The sequence below is a fragment of the Malaya genurostris genome, chromosome 2, assembly GCF_030247185.1.
Source record: "Malaya genurostris strain Urasoe2022 chromosome 2, Malgen_1.1, whole genome shotgun sequence".
Taxonomy (NCBI): Eukaryota; Metazoa; Arthropoda; class Insecta; order Diptera; family Culicidae; genus Malaya; species Malaya genurostris.
Genome location: NC_080571.1, coordinates 191820394 through 191832527, shown reverse-complemented (window position 1 = coordinate 191832527; position 12134 = coordinate 191820394). Strand labels below are relative to the sequence as shown.

The following is a 12134-nucleotide window of genomic DNA, read 5'->3' as shown; positions in this document are numbered from 1 at the left end:
CGAAAATAGTACCCCTTCAAAAACAGAAACACTTCTTCATGAAATACTTTTTACATTTTGTAAAAAAAAGTAATTTACTTATTCTCTCTGGAGTCGACAAAATCTCGATTTCAATTCTCAACTGCCTTGCATTTTTGTGAAATATCGACTGGGCCCCATTTCACGAGCAGCTCTACTGAATGACCAATTGTTTGGCAAAAGTGTTAAAACTAGCACGTTTTCAGTTTCAATGGTATTACCGCCGTGAAATTTTTGTTTCAATAGTGTAATAAATTCGTGTGAAATATTTTGAAAGTCCGTTTAGTTTTTAAAAATCCAAGAAAATAGTTGCAAATGAACGTGTAATTTATGCTTTTGCTTCGTCGCTGTCATCATCATCGTCGTCAAAAGCATCAATATCCGATGAAATTGTATCAGCTTCATGAATTTTCGTTACTTAAAATTGATGGTTTGATAATTATTCGATAACACTCAAGAAGTTGAAGTACCAGATAGTCGAGATACCGAAACGTCGAATATAACAGAAGGTCGAATGCCACTAAAGGTTGAATACGACGAAAGGTCGAATACGACAAAATGGTGAATGGTGAGAAAGTCTGTAGTAGAAATACTGTCATGAAATACAAAAAGAAAATGGTGATACATGCTCACAGGAACCGGTGCGGCACTAAGCCGCCGAGGTTTCCGTCAGCCCGATTTGGCCGCCGACCCGCCGTCGGAAGCGGCGGCCTCTTGTATACGAGCCTGTGATCCACTCGTTTGTTTGTCTTGTTTAGGTTCGATCGAGCGGTAGCGAGGTCGGACGGCACTCAAACCTGTGATCTATCCGTTGGCTCGAAATATTATCTCGTGTGTTATTTTGTAACATAAAATAATGTCTTCATGAAGTTGATAAAAACCATTCTTGAACATGTAAAGTAGGGAATCACAGAAAGAAAGACGTTCATGAAACAAAATGAATATAATTATTGTAATTAATACTCTTCTAATAATTATGCAATACCCGTAATGTCATCATAAGTGTTGTCTGTTACTGCAAACTTTTCCACAATTTTAAATAATTTGTCATACTTTTCCATCTGTTTTCTAATCTTTCAGATTCCGCTATCTATTGTGTCAATCTTCCAAAGGATTAGTGGTTCGAACACTTTAGTGCACATTCCATAAACTTATTTCAAATAATGGTTTACCTCACTTTCCATTACTCTGAGCTTTTTTATGATTGCCGAGAACATAATTTTTCATAAGATTTTATGATTTGAAAAGCTTTTGGCACGTGCTCTTGTAGTACAAAAGCCAATGCTTCTCCTTTCTTGAATGTCATATAAACATATCCCGATCAGAAGAGAATATCAAACGAAGACCATATTATGTCATTCTTTCCAGAATAGCTAAATAGTTTTAATTGGTATTGGTTAGGTTGAATTAAGAGCTAAAATATAAAAACTGAATACAAAAAATTAACACCATTCATACCAGATTCATAACTAGTTGAGCTATTTAAGATACCAGAACAATACCACAGGAATATTAGTTTATACTCTTGATGTCTATTTGTACCCAATTTGGATTACTACGATTTAGTCGTGCTGATCTAAAAATAGAATCACAAACTTAATGTATTTATAGCCAACATTTAGGCGTATGAAATTTGCCATAGAAATAATTGCGGTGCAGAGAGCTTAATTGCATACTTGAAGGCTAAATTTAGTTATGGAAATATATTATTGAACATGTTTGTTTTAAAAACGAAGCAATTTCGAACCTACGCTTTAAAAGTGGAAGTCGGTAGTTTCAACGCAAGGCAATAACATCCGATTGGTAGTGAGTTGAAATACAGCCATTATATTATAAGCCCTACTAAATGACTTCGTCACACAGATATGAGAACGCTTTCATCGCTGCTTCGAACTGTTTAACTTTTTGTTCGACGTTTCGCTTTTCGTGGTAATGAATTATCGAATTACAAAATCTGGTCTGCTTTTACTATTATTTATCTAAAATCAAAATCAATCGTTTCTCAAGCATAAACAAATACTTTGTTGAATGTGAATGAGGGATACAGATATTGAATTTACTTCGACAAGCAACTTTCTAAGTCTTCGTGGAATAAGAGCGGGATGGTTCTGGTTGTTCTGTGAAAATTCAACGTTTAATTACTATCACTTATTATTTGTTTGAGTTGACTTGGGTATTAAAAAACGTTTATCGGCTTCAAAGACTCTCATTTTCTTTCATCAATGGATGTGATGCAAAAATATACAAATAATAAATAAGATTAATGAACTTTTGTGCATGCATTCCAAGTACATCCATGTGATATGTAGTAAAAACATAACTACTACACACTTAGAAAATTTCGCAGTATTCGGTAATTTTTTACCGAATTTTCAACAGCTGAACGTTCGGTAATCAGTTCGGTAATTGAATTCATTACCGATCGTTCGGTAATTGCTGAACTGTCAAACAACTACCGTAAACTGTAAACCAAATAGATCTAACAGATTGTTCGGTAATTTCTGTTTGTTTGTTTTCCTTTGGTTAAAATTCTGGATTTTCGGATTTCAAAAAACAACACATATTCACAAAAACGAATGAAGAAAATGGTTTTATTCCACGAGAAATTTAAAAAGTGTCAGATGTTCCGACTGGCCGGAATTATGAGCGCCTTCCAAAACACTGCACAATCCGTCGAGTTCAACAAAAATTAACCTTGAACGATTTGTGTTGGCAGCAAGTGGACAAGTGATACACAATTATTTTCTGCCTATAAGTAAACAAAAAGCTGTTAGTGGCTCTAATGAGCTGAGCTGAGCTGAGCTGAAGTAGATCGCCCGTAGTTGCACTTCGTGATTGACCGAATGAGTGAAAATGTACAATGAACCAAGAAAATGAAGCTTGGGAGAAGCAAATCATTTTCACTGTACATACCCACTCACTCCTAACTGTTTATTAAATGATCAATAACGACGCTGGCTACGACCAAAGGCTGTGCTACTGAGGGAAAGGAAGGAATGTTAGTTCGACACTCGTTGTTTCTAGAGACCGCGGGTACCACTGTATCTCCACGAGCATCACGGGATAGGAGATTTGTTAGTAGGGAGGGAAAGAGATCCGGATATGTTTTGGTAAACAATATGATCTAAACAAAACCTGATTTTCGATACTCAGGAGAAATATAACAAATAAGAAAAATAAAAAATATCTCCAAGGAACGATCTCACCAGTATGCCTTTTCTCCTGCTTGCACTGCTGTCAGCAACGCGAGATGAAACACGACCACTGAAAGAATGAAATTAAAACACTCGCGAATGGGTCCACGGCAGACCAACCCTAAACCTTCATTCTGAATGACACGATCGACTTGTAAACTTTCACACATTACATAGAAATCCAACAACACCGACAATGACATGCAGACGGCGCTTCGATCGGTTAACATCGTTGAATTTTGGGGCGGTAAATTCTCAGTTTGCGCCGTTTGAGCATCTTTAGTTTCGCGGATCAATATTATTCAATAAATAGCGCTCTCACTACTAAACACACACTTGCCACACCTGCGCTATCACCTAAAATAACTATTTAAACCAAATGTTTAACTATACGTATCAACAAAGATATCATATTAACAAGATATCCAGCTCTCACATTTCTCGAACAAATCATTGGCAACATCCTTTTTTGTGAGCATGGCGCCCTCAGGTGAGTCCGCATCGAATCTCCTACGTAGAAGTATAGGGAAGAAATGTCAAATTCGTGCGCGCCAAGATAGCAACTCTGCGCACCCATACAATTGACATGATATGTTGAATGTGATGCCGTGCGATGGCGTTGCTGAACTGAAAATTGATTTCGCTCCAAGCTGACAGGGTCTGGTATCAAGCAACACATTGAAATTATACTTTTTTGAGAGCATCACCAGGACACCGCTTCGCGCTACCAGTGATGCCAACTCTTCTCCAAAAAGCTGTTAGTGGCTCTAGTGTCTTAAAAACTTTTATCACCTGTACCTCAATCGATTCGATGAACCCTTCAACATTGTTTTCGTTTGGTTAATAAAAAGACACTCACTGAATATTTTAATAACTGTTTGACAGTTAGTGTCATGACAATCAGTTTTTACAGAAGTTCGGTTATTGGAAGATAACTTTACCAAACGGACAGTATGATTTTTACCGTATTCGGCGACTGTTCAGGTTTACCGTATCAATTGTATATCTAATACAGAATTGTGTAATGAAAATTTACGTTAAACTGATCCTTCGGTGAAAATTTGCATAATTGTTGTAAAATAAAACCCATGTACCGAAATATCGGTTATTTCTATAGATTACCGAAAGTTCTCGTCAAAAATATTACCGAACAAAGAAATTAAATCTTAGTGTGTATATTACAATTTTCAAGTAAATAACCACGCAATGAGCTCTTGTTCATCGCACCTCTACGAAATTATAATTCTATTCTACGTAAATAATATTGCGGTACACTGCAGTAATTTCGAATGTTTTGACAGAGTTCTGGAATCGACAGACAAACGATTTCTTAATTATTACGGCTTTTGAAAAGGAATAAGGTTAATCTTTTTAGCAGAAAAACACATATAATTTTATGACAAGCGGATACTACAGACCGTAATTCGATAATACAAAGGAAGAAAATATTTCAAATGTGCAGGGAACTAGCATGGAGTTAGACCCGTCCCCCAAAAAACACATTTTGTAAAGACTTAACAGAATATATGTTTACCGGAATCCGTTTCGTCTATTCCATTTCTGAAGAGGCATTTTTGTAAATGTTTGTAAGGGACACACTAAGAGAAAATCAGGTAAATTTATGTCTCAATTTACTTAAATTTACAACCAAAAGCTTGTACAAATTTATCACGTCACTAAATTAACTGACAACTTTTAATATGTCAATATCGGATGAATACAATTAAATTTAGAAAAGCAGTTTAATCGAAATGCAGAAATCGCAGTTTAATCGAAATGCAGAAATCGAACACAGACTTAACATTACTAAAATCGTTTAGAAAAAAAGTATGTTGTGAGAACTGAACAGACATTTGTATCGAATAAACGAGTTTAGTTTTGGCCGAATTTTGCTGCGAACGAAGAACAATTTGTTTATTTGTTACAGGGTCTGATCCACGCTGCGTTCCTGAACGATAGTCGGCCCAGGGTCAGGGTCATTTCGCCGAAAACCGTTTCGCCGAATGCCATTTCGCCGAAAGAGTCATTTCACCGAAAGGGTCATCTCGCCGAAAGTCATTTCGCCGAAAGGGTAATTTTGACGAATTCGTCATTAGCCTTAATATCGTAATTGAAATTGATAGAAGAAGACAAATAAAAAATGATTATGTTTACTCCCGTTTTGTTCGCCTACAATCGTACTTCTGATATGATCCAGAGACTTGAATAATTTTCGTAGGTTTATTCATGATCCTCAGAACGGAATTCCCAAAATAACTTGTTGACTTTATTAGTGTAGCTATCAGGCAATTGTTTGTGAAATTTTCCGATAACTGAGTGCAGATGGAAAAATATCTAATGCGGCTTCGCCACATCGTTTTGTTGGTGCCGCCGAGCCATCTTAGCTTCGGTTATGTGGCTGCGCCACATGCGGAAATTCAAAGCAAAAAAATATTTTTGACCCTAAAAAAAATTACCCTTTCGGCGAAATGTTTTTTTCGGCGAAATAACCCTTTCGGCGAAATTACTCATTCGGCGAAATGATATTCGGCGAAATGACCCGCTCCCGTCGGCCCAAAAGTAATCGGATATAGGCATTTCTTTCGGAAGAACCAGCTAAGCAGATGTTATAAACCTGTTTCTGCATACAATTTTTTTGTGCGGGTCTAGAAATGAAGATGTTTTACAACAATTTTTGCATTATATATATACGACCCGAGTCTGTTTTTTACACTCAATGTTTTTATCCGATGTTTGCATTGATTTACAAATTTACATTCACTGATTACTGTGTTTTGACTTTCTCATATAGAAAGGTTGATCAATCACTGTGAAAATCTGCTATTGAACCAAGCCCCAGAGGGTCGAGTGTCATATACAACTCGAATCCGTTCGTCAAGATCGGAAAAGTCTGTATATGTGTGTACAACAAATTGAGTGCACTTTCTCTCACAGTTGGCTGAACTGATTTTCATAAACTTAGATTCATATAAAAGGTCTTGTGATCCTATACAATGCTCAAGAATTTTAGTCGAATCGGAATTCCGGTTACGGAGTTACAGGGAGATGAGTTTAAAAATTTTTATTTTAAGGGTGCTTTTCATAACTGGCCGTGTAGAGAGCTGCGATTCGCTTGAAAACTGATCATAATTTTTTCTAGTTCTTGCTGACAGATCACAAAATAATCGCACTACTGTTATACCGGTCCCTAGTTTCTGGTTAAGTAAGTACCGGAAAATAGTGAATTTTGTTTGTGGAGATTTTTCAGAGATGAATGAGTATATTTTCATAAACTAAAAGGTATTATAATTTTATACGATACTCGTGAACATTATGCGTATCCGAATTTCGGTTTCGTAATTACAAGGTGGTATATGCATGTAAATTATTTTATGAAAAAAGTTAAAAATTATTAAACAAATAAAAAAATGATGTTTTGTGTGCACTGTGTAAGCATGAAGCGAGTAAAATTGGGGCAGAGGATTTACGTGAGTATTAAAATAATGATGACATACAGTTTTGGAAAAGTGGCTAAATGAAGCAATTTTCACTATTCAGCTGTGAGGGAAAATTCTGCTGATGCAATAGTAATCACGGAGTAAAATTGTATATATATACTTTTCGTATACATTATGAACTTCTCACTAAAACATATTAAAAATGATTTTAATATTTTATGCTTTAGCAATTAAAGATTGACACTGCTCATTTCAACAAATAATTATGAAGTGCAATTACGTGAAGTGATAGTGATTACCAACAACAATTAAAAATTTGGGAATAAACACTTTGCATACTTTGCCTCGGCTTAACCCTGGCCATTAATTTAGTTTAACAGTTGATATTCAATGGATATATGCCATTCAACACACCCAGAATTCGACCTTACATTGTATTCGACTTATTGTTGTATTCTATCTTCCGTTTTATTCGACTTTTTGTCCTTTTCGACTTTATGGTGTATTCGATTTTATGGTTATTCGACTATTTGTTACATTCGACCTATCGTTATATTCGACGTTTAGTTTTTTCGACTTTATGTCGTATTCGACCATTTGTTGAATTCGACCTTCTGTTCTTTCGACCTTTTGGTGTTTCGACATTTTGTTCATCAACGTTTTGTCATTCGACCTTCTGTCACTCGACATTTTAGTATATATTCCAAGGAAACATCACATATCAAGTGAAACAGTTATTTTTAAAAAGCTTACCGGAACTTTCAACAGGAAGTTTTTGTGCTTCAAATCTGCACTTTGAACACAGAATGTCACATTTTTTCAAAACATCCGACAGTAATGTACAGGTCTGAATTAGTCTGAACTCTCCGATAGCGCGCGCTCGAGAAACGAAACCGCGTGAAACCCTTCTACTTTGAAAAATCGTAACTCCGAAACTGTTCATTTCCCCATTACTAAATTTTTGCAGTCAATTCAGTGGTGCTACAGTAATATAATCCAATTAAAAAAATGAATGAAATAAAGTTCCATTTTTTACAACACCCGATTGTTTATAAAAAAAGAACAGTTTATTTTTAAGAAAATTTTATGCAATTTTCTTATAATGTTTCCCATATAAAAATTAAGACAACTGAGATTGAGCTTGAGCTTAAGCGACCACCCCTGGTTGCTACTTCGTTACTGATCGGGATTAGCTGAAATTGTACAATTCTAGATGATCCGACCCGGGACTGGTGAATCATCCTTCAATGTACATCTTCTGGTAATCCCAGAATTCATTGATTAGTACCGGCGCCGGCCAGGCCCGATCGTATTAGATCGTCTAAGGGATGTTAGTCCAACACTTGTTGTTACTAGAGGCCGTATATACTACTGCGCACTCCACAAGTGTCACGGGAGAAGGATATTTGTTAGTAAAATTCAGTATTGGTTTCGCGCGCGACTCAGTATGTTCCGGTTTCAAGATGCTCGGATGCACCACTAAACTCACTGACTTCCCGAGTGAACGTTTCAGCAATATCCTATATTGAAGTCCCGGGAAGTCTTGATTTACAGCTCTTATTCGAGGAAACTGAAGAAAAATTTGCAATACTATCGCGTAAAGAATAAAAATTTCCCTATTTTTTTATAAATGAAATTACGTGATACAAAATAAACGAGTGAATAGGATTTAGACAAAATAGTTGATTCATTGCATTGACATATTCTAAACAGTTGTTGTATAATCATTTTAAATCACCAAATAAAGGTAAACAGATTTCACGCGCGTCTTGATTCTTTATTATTTCCGCTTTATTATTTTAATTAGGGTAACGGCTCCCTATTTCATCTGAGCTCCTATTTCCATCTCATCCCTTCACCTCATTACTTTGAACATGAATAATATTTTAAAACCTACCTGAACCAAACTGTGAAATGTTTTAAAATGATTATAAAAGCTATTGTCACACTTTCCTATTGAAAGAAATGGTTTTAAGTTCTTCGGTTATCGTTTTTTTCATTTAAAATAAACTCACTTTTCAATTTAGGACACATTTTCGTCTCAAGATTTACAGTTCGTCATGTTTCTGAGTATCTACTAATCGATTCGTCTCAAAACATGATCACTTTTACGCACAATTACACTACCATTGAATGCTGGATGACTTCATAATTAGTAATGTTCACTTGCTACTTGTTCAATTAACGATTTAATACTTCAAAAACTACTCAACAAACAATAAAAGTCTTTAAAAATATGTGATGAAAGTTTTTCACTTAGTTCACTTGATTGCGCTTTGTTTTCATCTCATTTGGTTTCGCAAAGTTGCCATATTATCTCATAATGTTACAAAACAAAAATTTTTTTTCTTCTTCAAAATCTCATCAAAAAGTATGTTTTTTGGTATCCGTGACATTAGTTTAATTATATTATTGATATTAATATTTCAATAAAACTGTTTTGGCTTCGAATATTACCAGGAAGAGCATGTTAAATACTATTGAAATAACCATTGTGGCAAATCTAGTAGCACTGGTTTCATTCCGCTATTAGGTTTTTTACCGTCACTGCTAACCTCAATCGGATGAACACTTTTTGACAGTCCAGCAGTACTGTTTGTAAACAGAAATTTCTTTTGTTTGTTTATTGACAAATTGGATCAGACCATTTACGGTCCGTATCGCTTAAATAAAGTTTTAAAACATTTGTTCCCGATTGAATACGGTTCGTTTTTGATATTTATTAAATAAAAGTGACTAGTTGCAAAGTGTAAAGATGATTGTTTTAGATGTGCTCTTCGATTTTTGTTTAAGCTTGTTTGTAAACAGTACCGCTGAACTGTCAAGGATGAATACTTGTTCATTTGTGTCGTCACGATAAAAAACCTAATACGTCAACATAACGCTGTGAAGTGTGTGTGTTTCATCGGCTGTGCACAGAGATGCCAGATATTTTCATAGAAAATATGTATTACGTTGCATAGAAACTCTATATCTGGTCTATCTGTTTTCACTAATAAAATGATGTTAAATCTGTTTTCACTAATAAAATCTGTTAACATCATTTTATTAGTGAAAACAGATAGACCATATATAGACTTTCTATGCAACGTAATACATATTCTATGATAATATCTGGCTTTAAATAGTTCAAATTGGTTTCAAATTTTAATATAAATGTTTGTCATTGTTCATAATCAATTATCTACATAAAAGATTTCCACTTTAACATGTGATTTGTCCGTTGATTAATAAACTTTTAAAGAATCACTGCAATCAAATACTAATAGATACTCAGAGAGAAAAGTCTAATTTTTTACTTCTTTCTTTCTATGAACCTGTACAAATCTGTATTAAATTTAGGAAATCTTTACAAAATCGGTACTTTGATTTAAACCAGTATGCGAACGTAAAAATCTATACTATACATATAAATATGTATAAACGGCATCTCTGGCTCTACACTTTGTTTTAAGAAGGGCTAATGAATAAATAGTAACAATCACAGTTTTGTTTTTATTTAAAGTTCATCAAATTAACTTTTCAGTAAAATTTTAAATTTAAAGCGAAAGGTAACGGAAACGACTGAAAAATTTTTCAACGTTGAAATGATTTTAAACTGGTTCTAAAAATATCGTATATTGTCTCATAGTTGGCATTAGGCCGTTTTTAAGAAGCATTCTGACATTTTGAACCTGAGAGTGTAATAGTGGAATATTTCGTTTTGATTGCTGTCGCCATTGCTAATTTATAGGATGAATAAAGGATCAACGATAGGATGGATAAAAATTCATTGAGATGAAGTTAGGAGCAGAGTAGTGAACATTTCATAAGTGTTTTTTTGCTGTTTTATGAACATTATTTTATTTTCCAAGGAATGTGAATCAAATCTCAATGTGGAACAAGGCGAATGAAGCAGTAATATGAAATAGTTATAGTGATTTTAGTGGCTAAATCGAGGTTTGAAGGCGACGTCCTTACAAATGAGATGAAATAGGGAGCCCTTACCCTATGTATTAAAATTAATAATTGGTTATATTGGTTGATCTGGGTACCGATATAACCAATTAATAATTTTAATACATACCGAGAAAAATATTAATTTATTGTTTGAAATATTAATATCAAGTGTTTTTTACTATGTATTCAATATACCGATATATGTTATCTCTGTTATTAAGTTTGTAATATTAACGGATTTGCGCAATAGATGATTTTTATTATTCAATTTATAATCCTGAAAGACAATCAATAACAGGAAGAAGAAAACATTCCAAATAAAACTTTTCACCGAAGCGGAAATTGATAGGTTGAATGAAGAGATAATTTAGTAAAATAGAGTAATCAGAATTGAAACATTGAAAATATCAGATAACTGAAAGGAAGAAGAAACTCCTGCAATTGTCGCTTTTTACGACATGGAAGCAGGAACCCAGTGGATCTATTCTTGGTTCATTTTTTTCCGCCGGATTCCACACTGCATCTAGGCTGGTACTGTCCGGAGAGAACTAATAGGTACTATCAATCTTCTAGTGTACCCCAGCCCCTTCATATAAAAATTAAGACAACTGAGAATACTAAGTAAAAAATCCTATCTCAAATATATTTTTTTTATTATAAATAGTTGAAAAAGATCACTCTCACGACCGGGCGAATCATACATTCCAAATTAGTCTTCGTACAGCAAAATAAAAAACATGTATCGAATATTTTAGAATAAAGTATAAATAAAAATACTGGTTGAAAATATAAATTTTGGATGTAAAATTTCTATATAATGATCCATAGAACTATGATGTTCATTGTTTCATTCCGGATTTGTTTATTTCAACGAAACAAACTATCAAAATGCTGTAAGCTGATGATTTTTATCTCCGTTTTGCAAAGGAACAGTCTTTATAGTTCATTGGATAATATTTGGAGCTATTAGAAGGGTTGATTTTGCATAAAGTTTCCCATCGCTCTTCACTTTTTGTTGTATTTTGCTTCAATGCAAACGACCAGTAGCAGGATGACGCAATGGATATTCTTTGAAGGGAAACTGGCCCTGCGAACGTCCCGCAATTGATTCAACACTGAACTGAACTTACTTCCTGCTCAGTCAACTGCGCAGGCTACACTGAGCTAAATTTTCTTATTCACATTATATTATATTCTAATGATTTTGCACTATTAGCATTTCCAATAATAGTTACAAGATGTGTTCAACATCATGTCAAATATATGAGATAATATTATGAAACATAAAACTCTTCTTAACGTTTTGTCGTGAATACGACTTACTTTACTATGGGGCGCCTTTTCAAAATTTACCCTCTGAGAGAGTGATAAGTTTTTGATCGTGAATATCTCCTGTTATATCTAACGAATCAACATATTTCTTGCTACATGCCATCGGAAATATGATCACAATTTTATGATAAAACTTTCAGTTGTGTGACATATTCTTAAATAGTTCACAATTAAACTTTTCTGAAATATATAAACGAGTATCAAAGAAGATAAT

At 34.3% G+C, this 12134-nt stretch overlaps 1 protein-coding gene across 1 annotated transcript in view; it reads right to left on the bottom strand.

Annotated features, from left to right (window-relative positions):
• LOC131432916 (probable 3',5'-cyclic phosphodiesterase pde-5) overlaps nt 1-12134 on the bottom strand; it is a 128473-nt gene that overhangs the window by 90973 nt on the left and 25366 nt on the right. The gene's annotated exons all lie outside the window — the stretch shown is intronic.